Genomic DNA, 24,853 nt, shown 5'->3' with positions numbered 1-24,853 from the left:
ACGCACGCGTATGTTATGTAATTTTGTGTTCATGTCCATCTTGTTTAATTGTTCTTTTATCCATGTACTTACATGTCTGCGTTTGCAAATGTAATAGCACATTGTCATTATTTCTACATGTCTGTATACCACTGTCTGTATACCAATGTCTCTGCACTTGCATTTAACAGGCAACCTTTCCTCACATATCACTACTCCTGTGTATGCAGCTCTGCTCCGTGCAGAAGTGCAACATCTTCTCTGTTGCTGCTGACATTGCTTCAATGTGGATGAGTGCAACACCGCATAAATGCATAGAACTGTAAGCATACATTCGACCTCATGTACGCCTACAGTATGCCACAGTGGGTTTACATAATACGGATGCATATCTTGTGTACATCTGCCTGCTCCATGTGTCTCTGTCTTTGTCTGTCTCTGTATGCTTTTTAGCGGTGCCAACCGCTCTATACGTGGCTTTTGACTTTTGTATGTCCGTCCGTCCGGCCGGCGGTTTCAGCACGGGATGAGCACGGCAAAGAAGCAAACAGCTATAACTTCAGTTTGCAGCATGCCACCAAGTCCAAATTTGGTATGTGGACTTAGACCACCAATAGGGACGAGCATGAATTGATGACGTTATCAAAAAGGGGTCCAGGGACCCCCAGCGCCCGTATGAGCACGGGATGAGCACGGGATTTTAAACAGCTATAACTCCAGTTTGCAGCATGCCACCAAATCCACATTTGGTATGTGGACTTAGACCACCAATAGGCACGAGCATGAATTGATGAAGTTATCAAAGAGAGGTCCAGGGACCCCCCGCGCCCGTATGAGCACGGGATGAGCACGGGATTTTAAACAGCTATAACTCCAGTTTGCAGCATTCCACCAAGTCCACATTTGGTATGTGGACTTAGACCACCAATAGGCACGAGCATGAATTGATGAAGTTATCAAAGAGGGGTCCAGGGACCCCCCGCGCCCGTATGAGCACGGGATGAGCACGGGATTTTAAACAGCTATAACTCCAGTTTGCAGCATGCCACCAAGTCCACATTTGGTATGTGGACTTAGACCACCAATAGGGACCAGCATGAATTGCTGAAGCCCCGCCCCCTCTGTCTTCCCATTGGCTGGCCTTCAAACAGCCATAACTCAAGTTCGCAGCATGCTATGGAGTACAAATTTTGTACATGGACTAAAGCCAGCAATAGGGACTAACTGTCATTACTTAAGCCCCGCCCCCTCTGTCTGCCCATTGGCTGGGCTTTAAACAGCCATCATTCCAGTTTGCAGCATGCTCCCAAGTACAAATTTGGTAAGTGGACTCAGACCACCAATAGGGACGCATTGAAATGAGTTAAGGCCCGCCCCAAAGGCACCGCTTCCTTCACACAGGGTGTGATTTTTTCATACAGAGATGCATCTTTCCAAACAAAATTATCATGCACAGCTTCATCCCTTGCAGGAGCTACAGTATAGCTGCCCTCTCAACTATTCAGCACTGCCCTTCCTTCCCAAAGCCAATCATAGCAGAATCTCAGTGACATGCCATTACATTCTGTCCAGAGCTCCTCGTCCTTACATTATTCATTAGGGCTCCAGAGAGATCCCCCCCACACACGCGCACGCACACACACACACACACACACACACACACACACACACACACACACACACACACACACACACACACACACACACACACACACACACACACACACACACACACACACACACACACACACACACACACACACCACATACATCAATATGTACAGGTACCATGTGGCACCTTGTGTAAATATGTAGATAACTTGTTTTGTTTTGTTTTTTTTGTTCTCTCTTGTTTGATCTCCTTTCCCACTTGCCCCACTTGGAAATAACATTACGATGGGAACTATGCACAAAAACTAATTTCACCCACTTGTTTTACTTCTGTAAACCTGTGATGTGACAATAAAGCTGATTCTGATTGATTCTGATTCTGAAGGAGTAATCCTGTTAATGTTGTTAATTTGTTTGTCCTACAACTCCCTCAACTCTTAAGTTGCTATCAGGACAATGAAATATAAGAGTGAAGTGAGGAGAGATGGGGGAGGGTATGAGAGTAGGAAATGTGTGGAGAGGAGATGAAATAAAGATGCATGGGGCAGGCAGAGGATAGACCAGAAAAGAGCAAAAGACAGTATTAAAGTGGCAGGAGAGGAGCGGAGGGTAGGTCATACCCAGATCAAGTTTTAATTAATGACTTGGCTGTCAATTAAATTATGATTTAAATGACTTCACTTAATTGAATGGCACACTTCCAAAAGCCCCAGACATTTTAATTCTTCCCACTTGGAGAGCTCCAAGAACAGTGTTCTGAAATTATTTCCGTTCATAACACCAAGAATAGATCCAGAATCCTGGCACGGAGAGCGGAGAACAAGTAATTGCTGTGTGTGGAACACAGGCCAGTGGGAACGGTGCACACATACTGTATCCGTAACCCTTGTGGAAGTGCTACTTTTTTTTTTCTTTTCTTTTTTTGAGAACAGTAATGTTGGACCGTTTGTTTATCTGTACTCAGAACTGGCTAAAGTCACTGTCAAGTTTTATCTATTCATTTATTTAATTTACTATTCATCTGTACGATTACAGGTTGGGCAATCCAGTTCTTCCTGGGTTTAGCCGTCTGCATTTATGAGCATATAGAAATTGTAAGGACACTGGCCTCGACGTCTGACCATTTATTTATGTTTTGAAGTCAACAAAGCAGACAGGGAATATGTTGGACACTGGGCCTCATCTTCCCGGCCATGTCCCTCATTCACACCAGCTCTCTGTTGCCATCCGTCTCACTTGAATTAACTCCCTCACTCTCTTACCCCGTCTTTCTTACATCATTCTCTTTCCAGCTCTCTCTCTCTCTCTCTCTCTCTCTCTCTCTCTCTCTCTCTCTCTCTCTCTCTCTCTCTCTCTCTCTCTCTCTCTCTCTCTCTCTCTCTCTCTCTCTCTCTCTCTCTCTCTCTCTCTCTCTCTCTCTCTCTCTCTCTCTCTCTCTCTCTCTCTCTCTCTCTCTCTCTCTCTCTCTCTCTCTCTCTCTCTCTCTCTCTCTCTCTCTCTCTCTCTCTCTCTCTCTCTCTCTCTCTCTCTGGCAGAGCTGTGTACCTAAGAATGCCCAATCCTCAACCAAAGATGCTCTTAAAACAAAGGCAATGTGTCACAAGCTGTGGTAATGGTATGAAATGGCATGCAGCCATGCGCTTCCTGTCTTCTAAGTGGGCACAGTCGCCTCTAGCTCCCGTCCCAACATCAAATCAAATGTAATGTATGTGCCTTATTGTGCTGCTCATTTTATCTGCTTTATCTGCTAGATTAATATCTGATATAAACCCAGTACAAGATCATATCAGTTTATAATATTATCTTTCCCCTTCCAATTATTTTTTAGATATTGAAGAGGCACTATGTAACTTTTTTTTTGTTTGTAACCAAATACAATTGGGGTGGTTGTATCTTGTCTCCCTGCTCTTCTATTGAGATATTTAGATTGGGTCAAAGGTCATGTCTCACCTAGTCACTCTAAATCCGTTATTATGAAGCATCATAGAGTATCTTTAGTGAAACCAGTCCAACAGCTAAGCACCAACAGTAGGCAGTGGCGAAACCCAGGTGACACAGACAGGAAATTACTATCTTGTGCATCATCTCCTTTCTGAACCGTCTCCGCCTCAACTGAATGGTGGCTCATGCATTTGGTTTGTTACCAAGGCCTCCCACAATAAATATGTGAAAAATAACACGCTGACCACACATACAAGCATACTGTACATGCATGTTGTGCGCGCGCGCACACACACACACACACACAAATACACGCTTAAAGCTGCAACCTTTTGTTAGTGAATAAAACTTTATTCTAACCAGTCTGTACTGTACAGTATGTTAATAGAATGTAACAACTGCTGTGGTTGGAGGTGGTGGCCCTGCTCTTCTATTAAGACATTTAGATGTTGTGGTGGGATAGGATCACTGCCGGTATTGCATAAAGCTCAAAGGGAAATATCTCGGCTTCCCAAATGGGCTCTCCCCGATAGCTCAACTGTAGAAATGTTGGCGCTAGCTCTAGGAATCCATGGTCATATTCCGGGTTGGACATGAATCTTACGGATTGCAACTTCGCGAGCGCACACACACACACACACACACACACACACACACACACACACACACACACACACACACACACACACACACACACACACACACACACACACACACACACACACACACACACACACACACACACACACACACACACACACCTCTCCATACAGTAGCTTCCAGCGCTGTCTCTGTCTGCGTCCCCTCTGTGGGTTTTGAAAAGGCGCTCAGTGCCGGCGTGTTTCACAGAGATAGTTGCCTCCACAACACAGCAATTCGTTCTGGTGTTGCTGCCCATCCCTGACTCAACAGCCCCTACGGTCTCCTCTGATTACAGCCAGCCCTCTAGGCAACCATAGGCCAGATTAAGCAAGGTCCCTGTCTGCCATATATCCCAAAAAGGGGGTCAGATTACATTCACAGAGAGCATACAGTATGAGAGAGGAGAGTTTGGCATATGACTGCTGTTTGGTATAGTCGTCATCATTTCACATTAGCGCCAAGACTATTAGTGGGAGTGAGCAGTATTTTAGAAAAAAAGATTGGGCTGTGCTGAAGTAATGTGGATGGATGAGTTCAACGAATAATCATGGCATACTCTATTATTCCCCTGATCTTCATTCTACACTGTTGAGGTTTTCAATAGAAACCATTGGATATATCACCCATTCCTTTTTTTGTGTTTTTTGTTTTGTAAAGAGAGACTCACAGCAATGGCAGTCCAAAATGCGTGATCATGTGATTCACATATACGTAGACCTCAGATAGTTCCGGTAAATTGATTCAGATATGTCACATTGTTACAAGTTGTGAGCTTGTAGAATTAAGATTTTGGCAAAGATATTTGATGGAGAGGGAAATATTATCAGACCTAGTATAGAGCCTTGGGGGACTACAGGCGCACACGTTATCTCAACATCTATCAGGTAGATTTCCATGAAGCTGGCTGAGTACATTCATGCTCCCTGGAAGATGAACCCTAACTATTTAAAGTGACCCTATAATCTATCCTCTAGCACCACCTTCAGGCCAAAATGATAACTCTTCACGCAAGGTTTCTGATCATCTAACAGGCAGCTTCCAGGATGAACCCTGTTGACACATTTGGGTGTAAGGAGCAGCATCGACTCTAAGGGGTGCTAGCAGGGCTTTTAGATGTCTTGCTTTTTATGTTGAACTGGAATGAGATTACGGCAAAGTAGATAGTCTTTCACGCTCTATTCTATTCTATTCTTTTCTAAGACCCCAATCTCATAAGGGTATTTCATGCCTCATTTTACTTTCACTGAGTCACTACACAACAACAGCATAAAAAAGTCTGATATCATTTTTCTACTAAGTGCATTGAAAGGAGGTTAATAACCTCTGTCGAAGCCTATCTCCACCTGCTGTAATTAAAAAAGAGAGAGATGCAAATCCCCTGTCGGTGGGGTTTAGATGGTGATAGCATCCATGTGCCAAATAGACCTCCCAATTACAACACCATCTCGTTAGCCTCAAATTATCACGGATGGAGTGCTATAGCAGAGCACTACAAAACACTAAACATTCATGAGGGACGAGCGACAGCACACATACAAATGGTGCTCTAAGCATTTTGTGCCGTGTTGACACTTGATACTTGGCTGTGAAATATTCATAACACATATATAACGCTATGAGCTGTAATTGCTTATGTATTTCTCGCTGTGTACACGTCACAAGTTGTACGTCCAAGAATAGCTTGCTCACACTTGGAAGTTGGTGTTGTTGCCTAAAGCTGGACAGGACTTAGCTGCATGGTAGCAGGTCCTAAGGTGAGTTAGTTACTGTTGCTCTGGTGTGATGTGCACATGTTCACATCATTCTAATTGCCATGAACATTAGCACCCTCAGGATCTCTCCAGGAAATGTGTCCCTGGTTGGACAGACAAAGCGGAGATATCCTGCCAAATTACCACAAATGTGACTGTGAATATTGTGCTTATTTTCACATTTCTTACTCGAGCTCTACGTTTTCACTGTATTACGAGCTTTGCATCTCGAGCTATACAGTATGCTAATATGCGGTGTGTAGCGTTCAATAGATCAATCAGTGAACCATTTGCAAGTGTGTCTTTACCGTAAGTAATGTTCCTCACTCGCTCACCATCCCTGATCTCACTGCCTCTGTTTCTCTTCACCACTCTGATTCACTTCTTTCTATCAATCCATTTTGTTTCCAGTCCAATAACCTCTATGAGGAACATTAGTGCACTTTATGGCTCATTACATTAAATGTATTCTTTCTGTCAATTTTGTGAAAGCTTCTTCTTACCCCTTTTATCTCTGTGTATATTGATATTAATATTTCAACATGTTGCATCTCCACAGGACCTGGCTCAGTTTAAGGGCCAAGAGCAGTGACATCATGTTAGCAGGGCCAAATGCATGTAGAGCAACCCAAGAGATACACAAATCGCACACGGGCGCACACAAATCGCACAAGCTCACTCGCACACACACGCGTGCATGCGAGCACGCACACACACGTACAGACACACACACACACACACACACACACACACACACACACACACACACACACACACACACACACACACACACACACACACACACACACACACACACACACACACACACACACACACACATTACTCTAACCACATGCGTCAGCATTTTCTTTACAGTCAAATCACCTTAATAGCACAGGAGTTGAACCTACTGTAAGTGCTGTCCAATCAATGCAGATGACCAAACAAAGATTGTGATAATCCCTACTAGAATTACCACATCACGCTTGCCAACCATGAACCAGTTTACATCTGCCCAGACTCATATAGTACTAAGTCTTTGAAGGAATCTAATCAATGTGTCACAGTGACCGTGACCGTGGGCGCCTACATCTAATAATTTCATCATTGAGTCCAAGTGGACATTTATGCCAAACGTCACAAAATTCCCTCAAGGCATTCCTGCAGATATTGCGTTCACAAGGTTTGGAATGCGTGGGTGGACGTAGCTACGGACGGACAACCCGAAAAAAAATAATGCCGCTGGCAAGGTTGTCCACCGGGGTCAAAGGTGGGTCTTTAAATTAGATTTTCAAATGTTAACGGTGGAACGGGATTTAATGTGGGTGGGGAGACTATTCCAGTATTGCTCTATTAAAGCATGCTGTCAATGTTTATACAATACTGCCTACGGTTTACAAAGGAGCTACTGACAGCCATATACAGTCTCAGAAAAAAAATATTTGGCCTAATAGAAACATATCTTCGTACATCATGCCTACAGCAGTTCTACACAAATGGGTCAAACAGCATCTGCCAAAGCCTGGGGTGTTCTATTATTTCATTATTTTCTTTTTCAATGCAAATTTAATTGGATATAGGTAACAGTTCATTAAGAGGTGACACACGTTTGAGAGCATAATCCTGAGAGCCATTGACAGTACATTCACACGTTTAATAGTTTTGGTGAAATTATATTTTCCTGTATAAGTTGCTGTGCGTGCTGTGGACATTTTAACGGTATATCACATATTATTATTACCATCAGGCTATTATGACCCTTTTTATTGCACGCACGCACGCGCACGCACGCACGCACGCACGCACGCACACACACACACACACACACACACACACACACACACACACACACACACACACACACACACACACACACACACACACACACACACACACACACACACACACACACACACACACACACACACACACACACACACACACACGTCTGTAAGCCTAGCTGCACTCTGCCTAGCCAATCACAAGACGGGGAGGCGGGACATGGAGTTCAAGGGAGTGCAAAACTACATTTGTAATTATGTATTAAACATGTTTAATGGTAATCAACCATTAAAACCAATCAACCAACGCCGATCAGCACCGATCAACACATGTTTCCACGGGACCCTACTGCAGTTATGAGCATCCTTGAGATCTCTCTGCAACACACTAGAGACGTCATATTTGTTCAAGACCAGAGAGTGGTACCAAGCAAGAACGGGAGAATGTGTTGACATTCAAGGGACCCAGTTTACCTCGTCCTAAATACAAAAAGGTCAACTGCGGTCCCGAAAGGGGAGTCACAACGAGACGTGTTATGAGCCTGTACATCTGTGACACACCGTCATAAGACGGGGTATATGATCTGGCTTTAACATTGCTGTGAGTGCAGGCTGCTAGTTTTATCACACCACCAACAACCTGAGCCTGCATGAGACAGTGGCAGGAACACCAAGCATCGCCTCTGTGTCATTGCACTTCTTGCTTTCATTCTTTTTCTTGAAAAGTGTCTTAATATCTGCTCACTCACACAAAATCTAAAATAAAATAAAATAAAATAGCGATTTGGAGCTTATCAGACGAGATCCAAGGTTATAGCCTCAAACACCTGTTTCTAAAATCGCCACTGGTTCCATGACTTATCTAAAGAATGATTTTACATAGCTGTGCATGGGTGACACGTGTCAAAAATAGTAGCTCTATTATACAGTATACATCTGCTATGTATAACTTAAGGTGTCTCTCATAATGTTTTAGAGAAAAGGAAGAGGTAAAACCAGGAGGTTTTACCACGAAGGAGGCTGGATGAGAACTCTGGAGGAGAAAAGTCTGAATGCTGCTCTTATTTCTCTCACAACTTCAAATGTCTTATTACATAGTTGAGAGATTTGAAATTTGACATAGCACAGCATTAACACATCAGGGAACACAGACTCCAAAAATCTGAATGCAATTTATCTGAAGACACTGAAGGATGCCTCCATCTGAAAAGCTTAGAAGTGTTGCTTTTTTTTCATATTAACTAAATTAAACATGACATCAAATTCAACAAACTTGTATTAGCCCAGAAAACACAGGCTTGTCATGCCCCTTAAAAGTGAGAATGATCCAGCCTTCTCTCCTGTTATCATCTTCCTCTTGTCACTACAAATAGTGAACAAATAAAGGTAATTCTTGGTCTTATTCTACTATCGTCAAAGAAGAATTGGTGTTTACTTTGTGTTAAGGCACTGCTCTTACAGCTAGCTGAAGAATAAAGTTGTCTCTGTTATGACATTGTCCTCTCTACAATCTCGCTGCTGGCCATGGCATGGCAGAGGGCCCACAGTGCAAATATAGACAATTGGCTCAGCCAAAAGATCCAGTCAGACAGATTAAACATTAAATGCTCAATCATCCACCAAGCACCTTTAATAGAGGCAACACCTGAGGCAGTAAATAGAGAAAGGGAGAAAGATGGGGAGAGAGAGAGAGAGAGAGAGAGAGAGAGAGAGAGAGAGAGAGAGAGAGAGAGAGAGAGAGAGAGAGAGAGAGAGAGAGAGAGAGAGAGAGAGAGAGAGAGAGAGAGAGAGAGAGAGAGAGAGAGAGAGAGAGAGAGAGAGAGAGAGAGAGAGAGAGAGAGAGAGAGGGGGGGAGAAGATAAACAAGGGTGAGGTATAGGAGAGAATGGCTTAAACTGAGAGAGACAGTAAGGTATACGAGGGAAGGAGAGAGAAGATGTGAGTTGGAAAAGTGATGGAGAGAGAGTTAAGGGATGGTAACAGATAGCCAGGGACCGAAAGAGACAGATTAAGAGATAAGCAGACAGCTTGAGCTCTAAATAGATGCAGTACAGGCAGACATTTGATGTTATTCATTTGATATGAATCTCAATGGCATTAGGCCACAAAACAGCACAGAAACCTTGAATGAATGAACTGTCATACACAACTCGTAGTACTCACTACTCAGCATATGCAGCTGCTTTATTATGTTTATTATGTTTTATAAATTCTACATTCTGATTTGGTGTTTTTTGATTCATTATTTGGGCCAGCATCTAGCAACCATACTGTGGCTAGTCCACCATTCTGGAGTGTCCTTGGGTATTGAAGTGAAGCAAAACTATCCAACTCTTTCCACAAATCTGTCCAGCAAATGGTGCTGAAGATGCCAAAAGAAATTCAATTACCATCTCCAAGCAAGAACATTCCGACACCAAGCAAGAGAGTTGCTACTGAGTTTTTTGCAAGAGTTTTCTACAGTTTTGTTGCGGTGCCAGAAAACAGCCTCTTCTTCAACATCGGTAAAACCAAGGAGATAGTTGTGGATTTCTGGGCCCCCCCCTCGTATGATCACCGGGACATCAGTGGAGAGGGTGAGCACTTTCAAGTACCTCAGTGTGAACATCACTGAGGACTCGTCATGGTCAATGCACACAGACACTGTGGCCAGGAAGGCTTGACAGTGCCTTTACCACCTCTCAGCCAGATGAGAAAATTCTAAGTCTCACAGAAGGTCAGTGGTTCCGAGGTTCCACTCGGCTATCACTCAGAGTATTCTGACGTTTAGTAGAGGAATAGCACCACCCGGGACCAGCGAACGCAGCAGAGGGTGGTGCGCTCGGCTGAGCCATGGGGACTTCACTCCCCTCCCTGCAGGACTTGTATTCCAGGAGGTGCCTGAGGAGAGCTAAAAGGATTTTGAAGGACCCCCATCACCCCCAGTAATAGACTGCTTGTGCTGCTGTGGTCAGGCAAATGTTTGTGCTGTCACAAAGTGACAAGCAAAAAGTAGACACGGAAAGAACTTTTTCCCTCAGCCTATGAGAGCTCTGAACAACGGCCAGACTGTCAGGTCAAGTTCCTTTAACACATTGACTGCCTAGATCGAGTTAACTCGATATTAACTTTTCATCACTTGCCTGCCAAGATCGAGTTAACTCGAGTAGCAAAAAAAAATATTTTTTTACTTTTTTTTTTTTTTAATTTGACCCAAAGACCAAGGAGATATGAATTTTCGAAGATCTTTACTCTCATCCACTTCCTTGTTAACTTAAAACTTTAAAATGTTGTATCTCGGCTCCTGAGTACTTATTGTTTTTTCATTGAAAAATCTCTGGCATGAATAACAATAGGCAGTGAAAATAATTCAGGCAGTCAATGTGTTAACATGTACATTTACCTGTTTTATTTTTATTGTAACTAATAACTAGGGCGGAAACGTTTAAGTTCACCACATAATAGTAACTGCTATTTGCAATGTGTTTATAACTGGTTCTTAAATCTATCTGCTAGCGTGATTCATGAATTACATGCCACTAACATAAGACAAGATTTCCCATGCAAACAAACCTTTTGTTAAAATTAAACAATCTAACCATGGAGTTCCCCACAGAACGTGCCAGCCAGGCGGTGCATGGACAAGCCTGGAGTTTGTAGTTAAATCAACAATGGTGTTAGCAACAAAGCCTCCCTCAATATTGTAGTCAATTACATACATTTCTGTTTTCTAAGCTAATTACTGTAATGGGAACAGCAGAGGGGGCATGGACAGGAGGAGGAAGACACAAAGGCTGAGCGGGTGTTCGGAGACAATACTGAAGATAAAGGAAAATCCTTCTCACACTGTACGTTCTCTTATCTTCTTTCCCTGTTTCTGTTTCAGTACTATCATTCCCTCTTTCTTTCTTTCTTATTGTCTCACACCCCTTCACTCCCTTTCTATCCTTGACTGTCATCCTTCCTCCATCTATCTGTCATCTTTGTGTACAGTATGTAATGTATGCTCTCATCCTCTCTCCCTCTCTCTCTCTGCTGTCCCTTGTGTCCGTCTCATCATCCCTCTCTCTCTCGGCTGGCTGTATTGGCAGAGCTCCTGTCAAATATGGAAGATTCTTGGCAGCATTGTGATGTGGGACTGAACCTAAATTAGCTCTAATATGTTACTTTATGAGTGTTAAATGAGGAATGTCCCAAGTGAAAGCTCAAGCTTTTTGGGGCAGTGCTACTCCATCCCAGATGGTTTCTTTATAAATAGAGGCGGTATCCTCCTATAATTCTACAAACCTCTGAGAGCAAAAATGTGCACCCGTTCTCCTCACTGCCTGGAGCAATTGATCTGATTTTGCACACAGCCATTGCCCATTACCATCTCAACACAACTGCGAAGCCCTTTTTTCAATTTCAACAAATCTCCGCTTATTAATAGCGGTTATGTGTCAAACAATGGGAGATCGCACTGCACAGAGGATTGCCACGTTTCGCGCGAGAAACAAGCAGCAAGGTCTATGAAAACAAGCCCAAACGAAGCACGACCTACAAGCAACAAGGTCTACGAAAAGAAGGCCACACGAAGCTCCTTCACACATTGCCTCTTGGAAAACAGCAGATCTACAAGTTCACAACGCGTCCCCACACGCCACACCCACCTGCACTTTCACAACCAACGCCAAAAACACACTACCACCAAAATTCGCCCGAAACCGCTTACAATAGGCGAACATGGCGACACCAACATCCACACTGGGGGCCACATTCCATTCACTACGTTCTGTTCACCGCAGCACAACAACAGCGAGCACTGTTGCTGTCTGCGTCGCGGCTCCGTGGTGTGTGTCTGTGTGTGTGTGTGTGTGGGGGGGGGGGGGACGGCTCCTGTTACATCTGTATATGCGCAGGGGTTTGTGTGTGTTCTGTACCTCCACAACGCGCCGACGGGATGTGCGTGTGTGTACACACTACAGTACAAACTCACTTTCCATCCCTGATGAACTGTCTGTTCACAGCGCATAAGCCAAACTGCAATAGTAAACTAAACACACTAAACTAGTAACCAGTAATCAGCAAACCTACACAATAGCATCCTCAGTGTTCATTTACCTCACAGAATCTACAAATGGTACCAAGGGTCCATTTGGAGTCATTTGGTTCCATTTGAAACAAGAATATATATCCTTAGCATTAATTCAAGAGTAGAGTTTCACGATAACTGTCAGAGTTGAATTAACACTAAGAATGTAATTTGCAGAGGAAAGGGATAGTGGAGTGATACTGCTGCAGATTTTTGACCTACTTAAACGATTTATTGATCATTCCCCTTATCAATATCGTAATATTGTCTGCGCCAGGCCGGATGGCCAAAGGCCGGAGAATATGTTTTAGCTTCTGTATGTATTGTACGTCAGTCCGACTGTGTTCGTGAACAGCTAGTTTACGGCACCGTTGGACCGATCGGTGTGAAACATTTTTCAAATCAGCCTCATGGTGGCGCTATAAGAGGCTGTTTCACGTTTTGGCCTATAACCCCTGAACCATAGGTTGTACAATCAAAATGATTTCCCCCCTGGATTCCAACTGGATCTCCATATGCCTATATACATATGGCCATATTGGTCGGATCGGTGGTACTGGACAGCTGCCTCTCCGAAACACTTGACGCCGAGCACCTCATTCTCTCAAGTTCTCTTCGATGCATGTGCAGAGTTTGAAGTTGGTCGGTCTCATGTATGCGCGTAACCATATATGGGCATATAGGTCGGATCTGGGGCTCTGGACAACCGGATCTCCACCTATATATATATATATATATATATATATATATATGGGCATATCGGCCAGATCAGCGGTTCTGGACACAACGAGTGACGTGCATCACGTACGTACAGAGACTTCACTTTATTGTTAAACATATTGTCTTTCTGTGTTGTTCTAATGTTACTTGTATGTGTAATCTCTGCATCATCTCCCTCAATGATCTCTCAGAGAATTTTAGATAAAGGTTGAATGAATTGTCAGATGATAATTAGTGTCTCCACCAGGCCGAAAGGAGTATGTTTTACCCCCTGTCCGTCCGTCTGTGTGTCCGTGTGTCCGTCCGTCCATCTGTCTGTGAGCAGCTAATCTCAGGCACCGTTGGCCCGGTCGCTGTGAAACTGTGCACACACACTCCCTGGATGCCAATTCAGAACCTCTGCCCCAAATTTTTCACATGGGCCTGTTATAGCGCCACCAGGAGGCCGATTTGTGCAAAACCCATTTACTCCTACAGATTTTATCCAAACGTCATGCAAATCGGTACACAGTATCTCTATAGTCATGTGATCAACACAGATCTGTCCGATTTTCAAAATTCCATCCTCATTGGCTAAAGTTGGCTTCCAAAATGTGCAGGATTGGTCTGTTTTGCCACCAGGAGGCCACAATAACCTACCTAACCTGGCGGAGACCTGTGCTCCGAGGAGCACTTTTTCTAGTTTGTATTGTATTTTATTTAAGCAGGAGTGACGGAGTAGAGGACCAAGCCTATCTGCTAAGTAAATATGTGATTAGTATTTTTGTTTTAGCTTGAGGCGTGATACCACCTTGGTGTTAGTTACATTTGCACTTTAGGGAGTGCTATATTCCAAACAATCTATTTTTGAAAGATGGAGTAGGAGTTGAGAGAAGCATGATTCAACATGCCAGTTCATAACTCATCTGCCCAACAGATAATTTCAATATCACACCTTCAGTCAGAGATGGGGACCTAATTAGTGAAAACAGCAGGTGTGGTGTTTGGTTGGAATGAGAACCTGTAAACCCCTGGCACGCTATTTATAATTTGTCGTACAACAGTGTCAAGCGGCGAAAATAGCCATCACGAGTTACCTTGCATATTATCAGTGCACGACACTGTCATAACACAGAGCATACATTATGCATACAGTATGACATGTCTGGATACGTGTGGTGGGTAAAAGGTACATTTGTTTGAAATGACTGTAAGATGATGAATGTTGCACAGCATCTCATTTATCTCCATTTGTGTACATTGAGCATGCTATATCTATAAAGCAGTTTGTATATCAAACCTTTTTCAAGATCAAGTGCCATCTAATTAGCTCTTTTCCATGCAGAAATAAAAAATGTCTAAGAAAGCGCAATTATATGGCTTGATCATTTTGACCCATTTCAAAAGGCAGTTTCATACAATGCAGTTGATACAGTATAAGCACACTGAAATAAAATAACTATGTGGTCTTCTACTGTACAGATCAAATTGTATGATTTAATATTTTGTAGACAGTACAGTGTTGTCCTGGCTGGCCACACAAAATACTGCTTATATTCGTTCCAGCAATCTGCTTGTAATCAGGGTCAAATAACACATTGTATTATAGTTGATGCGCAGTAATAGTCCCTGAATATTTGAGGAGGAAGTGGAAAAGGAGGAGGCCGAGAATGATGGGAAATAGCAAGTGGAGGAAGACAAATGAGAAATACAGGAGATTTCCAAAGATGGCTTATGTGAAATAAAGCTGAGACTGTAGTGTTCATGGCTTTTACTACAATAGGGCAACAGTTACGTTCAGGTTGCTGTAGGAAATTGCAATGCCGTATATTTGTTTAAAAGGGCTTTGCTTTAGGGTCATGAGCTGTGAGTGGCAAACTAAATCAAGAGAAAACAAGCATGGAGGAAACAAGTTTCTGGGGACCATCTTATTCACAAGCATTCCCTCTACCTCCTGAGTCACTGCCACCCTAATGTGAATGTGAGTCTAATGTGAATGTGAGTGAGAGAAGTCCTCTTTAATCAAGGAAATCAGCATTAGAAACAGCTTTGCAGAATTGGGTAGAATGATCAGGGATTCTGGGTATTGTAGTTTGACTTTGTTATTTCTTTTTGTATTTCATCTAGACAACAGAGATTTCAGTCATTCTGTCAGATGTGTTAATTGTGTTCAACTAAGTCCATTTCGGAGATACAATTCCGAAATTCACCACACTACATTTACCATGACATCAGAATTTTTTAATAGTTTTTTTCATCAACGTTGGAGCTTCATTGCAGTACCGTTTAGAGGGAAACATTTTTGATGTTCAAAAATCTGGCTTTTGTGGAGGACAGTCTGAAGATGCTGTGTAGCGAGTTTACTGTAAATGATAGGTTTGCTGTGAGTGTTTTTTATTTATTTTTTATTAAGTGTTAAATAGCTCCATATTTCCAGCAATCATTTTTATGGAGTGTTTGTCAATAACTGGGTTCTCCCCATCTCTTCAGTAAACTGTAAATACATTTTCAGTTCGGCATACCAATTGTATCCAATCAGGAGAGAGAACTCATACAGGATACATAAACAAGTGAAATTGGACGTGATGAAACAAATAAATGAATGGACAACATTCTAACTGAACTGAACATTTCTGCTCACTTGGGCCTACATTGTGGTGAAAGTTGCAAAGTAGAACATACAACTTATTGTCTCCACCAGGCCGAAGGCGTGGACGAGAATGTTTTCGCCCCTGTCCGTCCATCCGTCCGTGTCCCTGTGTGTGTGTGTGTGTGTGTGTGTGTGTGTGTGTGTGTGTGTGTGTGTGTGTGTGTGTGTGTGTGTGTGTGTGTGTGTGTGTGTGTGTGTGTGTCCATTCATGAACAGCTAATCTTCCGCACCGTTGGACTGATCGGCACTAAACTACTCCTTGGAGGCCAAGTAAAAACCTCTGCCCCAGGTTTCTCACATCTATATAAATCTATATCTATTTATATAATACTCCAAAAAGATTTTGTCCAAATATCACGCAAATTGGTACACATTACCTCTATAGCCATGTGATCAAGGTGGATATGTCCGATGTTGGCTTTTTTGCAGGAGTGGCCAGTTTTGAACAAAATGCCTCAAATCATGAATGCAGCGTTGTGAGCTTGTAGATATGCTATTTAAAAAAATCTTGATAAAATGTGACACATTTTTTATTATTTTTGATACAGTTTAAAAACACAAATCTTGTATGGGGATCCTTGGCACAAAATATTTTCAAATGATGTTCCACGGCCAAATACATATCAATTTGAGGGTACTTGACATGAATACGTTTGAGAACCACTGGCATACGAATGGACCAATGTGCAAAATATTGTTTATTTTCATTCCTGATTAGATAGACAAAACAATAAATAAATAAATAATAATAATATAAACATGACAGACAACTGCATCCCCAGCATTGGTTGGGACCCACCATTATTACAGTTCACATTGCACACAGGTTCTGATGTGGGCCGTTCTGTGTGAGCGTGTTTTTATTAGAGTTGCTGTGACAGCGAGCCCCCTGGCGAGACCGCAGGAACAGAGGGTGACCTGAAGGGTGAGACTACCATCTGTACCTGACTCATCCTATTCATAAAGCCTGCCAAGAGCTCTCAGACACACACACACACACACACACACACACACACACACACACACACACACACACACACACACACACACACACACACACACACACACACACACACACACACACACACACACACACACACACACACACACACACACACACACACACACACACACACACACACGCAAGCTAACAAGGACACTTTTATCAGGGCAGATAATGAGGGCTTGTTTCTGCGCTACAATACATCTACACACACGGGCGTTTCAAATATGCAGACCACCTGCTCTCTAGACCACTGCTGAGGAACATACAGTGAGTGTACAAACTATTAGGACCACCTGGTGCCCCTGTGAAAAGAAAAATATACAATACGGGTACAACTCATTATAGGAACACCTGCCCTGTCAATAAAATTGACTGACCAGGGGAACGTGAAAGATATGATTACTTATTGATTTCACGGCAGCGGCTGTGGTCAGGGGAGTCATATGGGATCCCTGCCACACCTTAGTGTTCGCTTTTAACCTCAAAATGCATTGGTTTATGCATATTTTCTCCACCTCTGAATTGTTTTTGCAGATTAATCTGGTTTTAGATCAGTACTGTGTGCATGTCAATCCATGCCCAAAACATATGCCTATAAATAACATGAGACACATGTTTTCTTGTCAGCAACCATACATTCATAATCACATTAAAATATGTTGTACCAGGGATTCCCTTAAGAGGAGATAAGTCAACTTTTTTTTTTAAATACGAGTGAATATTAAATATGGCCAAGTGTTTCTCAACCGTTTCTCATTGTGCTGGGGACCCCCTCGAGCACCCCACTTAGCGAACCACCAAAATAAATAATAGGAGAAGAGAAGAGACAGGTTAAAGAGGACATTTCTAAGCCGTGGCCAGTAGAGAACATGCACAGTCAATTCCTCAATGCTAATTTAACTCTGACAGTGTAATAATGGACCCCAATGTATTGAAGTTAAACTAACACTGAGGATTTCACTGTGAATGGGGATCCAATGCCTTTTGGCAGGGTGTCTTAGTGGGGAAGCCAAACATACTGTGTAGCCACAACATCTCATTGATTCCCAGTGGGGGGACTTCCCTCGTTCTTCACTTTCCTGTTTCTCCATCATTTTCTGATTTCTCAACTCGCTCCCTATGCGCCGAAGTCCAGACTGATACCAGGGAGGAACGTGAGAGTGAATCCACGTTATCAGTCTGGCCAATGCATGGCTAGCATGTTGCCACCAATATGAAAAATATGTTGTTGTTTTTTTTCCTTCCTTGGCCTATTGGGAGTATGCGTGCAAAGTTTCACACCGATCGGTCCGGTGGTAGTAGAGATTAGTTTCTCACAGAGAGACAGACTCACAGACAAATAGACTCACAGACAGATTAACAGGACTGAAAACATAAGCCCCCAATGTTTCCAGCCTGGAGGTGATAATTCATGGTATCATAAAAGTTTAAAACAATAAACTTCTTTGTAGTACACTTCGTATGCACAAAAACATTATTTACATACACATACACACTGTATATAAAAATTAAAACCTTGCGTGTTTAGATCTGCTATTTTCAGTGTGTGACACCGGGCAGAAGCCCTTATGGGAGGAATATTGAAGGGTGTCATTCAGCCTCGTCCTAGCTGTTGTGTGCATGACAATCCCACAAGATGCCAAGGGTAGTGATCGTGTGTAGTAGTAGTAGCCTACTTTATGTAGAACTGATACTTGCCAATGTGTATTGTTATAATATAACAATTTAAATGATGTGTTATTATGGGCAAAGACTATGGGTAAATTATGTTCTAGTCACAATATTATTGTGACTACAGTGAGAGTTGAATTTACCCTGCTAACAATGTCTGGTTACTCTGCATTTGACAGAGAATTACAAGGAAGGAAGCACTGGTGTGTGTCTGATGTGTGAAAGACCGACTCCTGTTTTCTTTTTCATCCCGATCTCTCCAGAAGTCCTCGGCAACTGTGTCTTGTTCTATTTTCACTCTTTTAACTGCCACTTTGATCCACAGTATATTACAAGGTGTGAGCACTGAGCTGGCCAGGGGCTCCATGTCATCTACAGGTACAATGAGGACAGTAGATTTCACTTTGTGGGGACTGAGACTTTGTCCTTTCCGTTATGGGATTGTCTAGATCTCCATTAATCCAACTGGTCTTCAAATCAGTTTGACAGATATCCATTCAGACTCCTCAACCACTATAGACTCCTGGGATGGGATGTAATTGGATTTCACAGTGCCTACCTCATATGCTTTGATACCCTGTGTTATATTATGGATCTAGTTCATTCTGGTGATAATGAGGTCTACAAGGAGGAGAGTGGGGCAGGCAGAGGTATAGATCCCTAGGGGGACCTGGAATTAACAAGAGACTTGTTGTGAGCATACTGTAACAAGAAATACCCTACATTGTGCGACACTATTTTATACAGTCTTAATGTCATCCAATTACATACTAATCTAGGATTCGTTAAACACAGAATGAACAATAGATCAAGTTGACCTTCATAATAATGAATTCCTAAATTACACAATCAAACAGCTGTGCCTCCGATCCAATCCAATGTGAGTTTGATGCTTCTTAAACTTGTCTCAATCCGTCCATCAAGTTAAGATCCAGTTGATACAGCAGAACAGCTACAGAATAATTAAGTCAACAGCTTAGACAAACAAAAAGACTCACATACTGTACATCACTCCATTGGGGAGGGGGGGGGGGGGGGGGGATAAGTAACTCAATACAAAAAGTAAGGAACTATAATGAAAGTGCATTAGCTACCCCATACTGTATATCTATCCCATTGTGAATTAAGTGGAATTCATTTCTGAAGTAATACAGGACGAAAGCTTTCACAAGATGAGTCTTGCAGAAGTAAAACATTATTCCTAATATTGTCATTGTTAGGCAGGAAGCTTGCATCTCCATATTTCATTTTCTTACGGGTTTTTTTTCTTCATAAATGAATGCCCTATTTTATACTTTGTAGAATGACAGTGTTGCGCAAAAGTAAAAAATAGCCAAATACATATCTAAAAATGTTTTCTAAAACAGTATGTTGCTATATCAGTGGTTCTCAAACTTTTTCAAGTCAAGGACCTTGGATTTATATGTATTTGGGCCGCAGACCCCCATCTAAAAATATTTTGTTTCAGGGACCCCCAGAAGCAAAGATTTGAGTTAAAAATGTTTGCTTTAAATATTCAAAGATTTGCACAAAATTATGATTACAAAAATAAATAAATAGCAGATCTACAAGCTCGTAGTGCTACGAGCTTGTAGATCTGCTACTATATCTGCTATTTTTGAATAGCCAAAGTATAAAATAATGGTTAAAGTGGTTACACAGATGCGTTCGGGTTTTAATGGCTTCATACGTCACTGTGTGCTAGGAAAACATGATGGGACCACAGTCTGACATGAAGAAGGGGTTATTGCTGTAACATGGAGCTTCTGATTGTAGCAATAAAAGTACCACCTCTCTCAACATCAGCATTTCCTGAACTGTGGTTTGGGGCCTTAAAAATGGACTGCAAGCTTGTTTCACCGCGGGTCCCCACCTGACAAGACTACCTGCATGCTTTAATGAGCCGAGGTCCCAGGATGAGAAAGCATTAGCCTAATTAGTTCCTGGGCTTAAAAAGGTGTAAGGCTCCTCTGTGCCTGTACCAAACCAAGCCATGGCCGTCTTAACCCATTAAGACCTGAGGCTGATTCCGCAAATGCCTTCTAAATCAGTAGTTCTCAAACCTTTTCGTGCCAAGGTCCCCCAACATGATATGTATTTTCCCGCGGGCCCCCCATCTCAAAATGTTTTGTGCCAGGGACCCCGCCAGAAGAGAAGATTTTTCAAAAATGTTCAAAATTAGCAGATGTACAAGCTAGAAGCGCGGCACAAAGTGACAACGCTGTGAGCTTGTATATCTGCTATTTTTGAGAACCACTGTTCTAAACCACTGAAAATGTATGTTGATATATAGCCAAAATCTAAAATGACACATGCTTTCCCGGTTTTCATGGGTTAAATATTAACCTTCTTACCTCAGAGCACATTCTCTAAACAAAGAACCCAATATTTAGGACTCTCCCTCAGGGAACAGAAGAAGCCATGTCCTGCAACATAGTAGCCTGTTCCATAATCTACACAGTGGGTTAGATACCACAAATACAGACTCCAAAACTAGAAAAAGTGCTCCTCGGAGCACAGGTCTCCGCCAGGTCAGGTAGGTTATTGTGGCCTCCTGGTGGCGCTATAATAGGCCAATGTGAAAAGGGTGCCATTTCTTCCTCGGGCTAGTGGGAATGTGCGTGCAAGTTTTCACGGAAATCGCACGCTGTGTTCATGATTTGAGACATTTTGTTCAAAACGGACCAATCCTGCACACTTTGGAAGCCAACCTTAGCCAATCAGGATGGAATATGAAATATCGGACAGATCTGTCCTGATCACATGACTATAGAGATACTGTGTACCGATTTGCGTGATGTTTGGATACAATCTGTAGGAGTAAATGGGTTTTGCAAAAATCGGCCTCCTGGTGGCGCTATAACAGGCCCATGTGAAAACTTTGGGGCAGAGGTTCTGAATTGGCATCAAGGGAGTGTGTGTGCACAGTTTCGCAGCGACCGGGCCAACGGTGCCGGAGATTAGCTGGTAACACACAGACAGGAGAGGACGGACGGAAGGACGGACGGACAGGGGGTAAAACATACTCTCTCGCCATGCCTTTCGGCCTGGCGGAGACAATAACAACTCTGTATTTGACAGCAGCCGTAAAAAGGTGATTCTCCTCTAAACTGCCACAGTCCTATAAATCTTGTACCAAATTCTGTATAGCTCAGTAAATGTAATACAGCACACACCTTCAGGGTTAAGAGGTCACACTGTTGTTCCATCCATATTACTATTATTGTAGCATAAATGGTGAATATACTGTAACAGAAAGTTGCAAACCATACAGCATGTTGGGAAGATAAATCAAACCTCCTCGAACCTTGCTTTACAGTGTTATGAACATTTCAAGGATACCTGATTTTTAGTTAGTTTGTTTGTTGACCATAATGGCTGTATAAAACGCCTCATTGCCCCAGTAGAGAGGGGAACTGGGAGCAGATACACATTTGTTTATAGAGACAGATGTGTGCACAGACACATATATGCATACATACACAAAAACATGCACACATAAACTCTATGAGGCAAATACACAGCTGAGGCGAAGAGGCATGAAGTAGCTTTGATCCTGCCTCTGTAGAAATGCCTGCATGGAAATCAAGTATGCATGGTGTGTGTGTGTGTGTGTGTGTGTGTGTGTGTGTGTGTGTGTGTGTGTGTGTGTGTGTGTGTGTGTGTGTGTGTGTGTGTGTGTGTGTGTGTGTGTGTGTGTGTGTGTATGCTAAACAATTTCAGCATTTGAGGTGTGCGTGTGTGTCCCACCTACTGTGGAATCAATGCCTCCCTACACCTACAGTAGGCATACAACGTGCCTCTGATCTGAGGAGCTGCCTACAGGTAATACATTTTATATCAGTGTGGAAGTGAAAATCCTGGAGCGAATTGATCAGAACGCAAACATCTATAAATCCCAGAGGGAGAGACATATGAGAGAGAGAGGGGGGGCAGACAGACGGCCTGTGCAGGAGACTGTTAGACAGAGAGACAGAGAGACAGAGAGACAGAGAGAGAGAGAGAGAGAGAGGACAGGACAGGACAGAGAGACAGATAGAGAGACAGAAGAAAGAGCGAGAAGGAAGGAAGATAAATTGTGGAGGAATGATGAGTTTCAATATGAGATAAAAATGGGAATTAATGCTCCTTGAAACTGTTACTGTGCTCCCTCTGCGTAACTGTCTCTCATTTTTTTCACTTCCATCTCTCTTTTGATCTCTTTTCCCCCTCAATTTTTCCTCTTTATCTCTCTCCTTCTCCCCAACCGTCTGTTTCGCTCTCTTCCTCCCACTCTCTCCAAGCCCTTCAGGAATACTCCAATAAAAGTGGCGGTGTACAGCAGGCATGCTCTTTGGAGCAACGTGTTGCCCTGAGCTAAAAAAACGCTTTCCTATCCTCACCGTTACAATGTTTCTTTTGGGGACACTTTCACTTCCTTCCCTCTTTCCTTCCTCCAATTTAATGTCTTCCACTCTCGCTCCATGTGGAACATGCCGACAATGCAGAAATCTCTGTGTTGCCTTATGTCACCAAACACAGATTTACAAGCTGAAAACAAGGCACGAAGCGACCAGTTGTGGGCTTGTAGATCTGATATTTTCGGTGCGGGACAGTGCTTATAAATCAGCCTTTAGAGCTCAATAGCTCACTCTGCCTCTCAACGTTATGCACCTCTCACATCCATAATTTCTGCAACACCATCAACCATTAATAGTTGATGCTGGCATGCCACACGTCTGTCTGTCTGTCTCTGTCTCTCTCTCTCCACTCTATGTTCTGTCTCACTTCAGACTTCCTCTCCATCCAAGGGAGGTCAGTAACCTTTGACAGGGTGCATTTCTGCTTGCTTCATGCATTGGTATCTCCTGCCATACCTACAGACATCTTCAACTTTTCTCCCCCCTGCCCACACTCGTATGACCATCCTTCCAATTTCCATCTCTCTCTCTCCCCCTCCCCCCCCCCCTCTCTCTCTCTCATGATACCCATTTCTCACCCCTTCTCTCCGTCTCTCTGGAGGATTGAGACACAGCAGGAAATCATTAGCAGCAACTGGCTCACTTGCCGAGAGAGAGAGAGAGAGAGAGAGAGGAGAGAGAGAGAGAGAGAGAGAGAGAGAGAGAGAGAGAGAGAGAGAGAGAGAGAGAGAGAGAGAGAGAGAGAGAGAGAGAGAGACGAGAGGAGAGAGAGAGAGAGAGAGAGAGAGAGAGAGAGTGTGTGTGTGCGTGACTGGCTAAATGCCTTCTTGAAAGCAGTTCCTTGTCTCAGGAGATGCACTATGCAGACCTCTAACTCTGTCCTATCTGTGGGTAGCAAAGTCTTGTTTCGTTTTACTTCTGTTTACACAATGTAGGTTAACAGAGTGCACTTACTCTTTTTGGCCCATCTCTGCTTCACACGGTCATATTTGCACCTACTTAGCAACACTACTTGGCAACTAAGCAGTTGTTGGTGATCTGCCTTGCTCATTGGCATACCACCAGTGGTACTTTGAACATTAAGGTCATTAAGCCCAGGGACGTGCACAGATAGACTCTAGGGGGTGCTAGAGAACCTGCCCTTTGCCCTCTGGACCAGAAGTGCCCTTTTGAAGAAGAAAAAAACGTTTTTATTTTTTTAGTTTACACATCTCTATCAGACAGCATATGGCTATTGAAACAAATACATATGCAATTACGACGTACAAGATGTGCCTGTAATAAATCTCACACTACTACGGCAGCCGGCGGTTCCGCGCGCGGCCCAAGGTGCCCTTTTTTTTTTAAACTTGAGTGCCTGCCCCTCAAAATGTCTGTGCACGCCACTGATTAAGCCCCACTTGACAACAAGTCTATTACGTATGAAGGCTTGCAACAGTACACATCTTTCACATCAATATCACTGTTTTCTGTAACCCCCCCTGCAAATGCTAAGGTCCATGGGATTAGGTCTTGGTATAGGAAATTCTCACTTTTCTCTCTCCTGCTGAGCCTATATTCTAAATGTGAAATCTATACAGTATGCTGGGTGAATTGTGCTCCCATTTATCATTAGTCCAGAGCAGACCAGGCTTGTGCGGCCAATTTCAGCACACTGGGATCTGTGGTGGCC

Source organism: Gymnoscopelus microlampas, assembly GCF_963454915.1.
Source record: "Gymnoscopelus microlampas genome assembly, chromosome: 7".
In the NCBI taxonomy this organism is placed as follows: domain Eukaryota; kingdom Metazoa; phylum Chordata; class Actinopteri; order Myctophiformes; family Myctophidae; genus Gymnoscopelus; species Gymnoscopelus microlampas.
The sequence above is the reverse complement of the archived record's forward strand: the minus strand, read 5'-3'. Positions refer to the sequence as shown.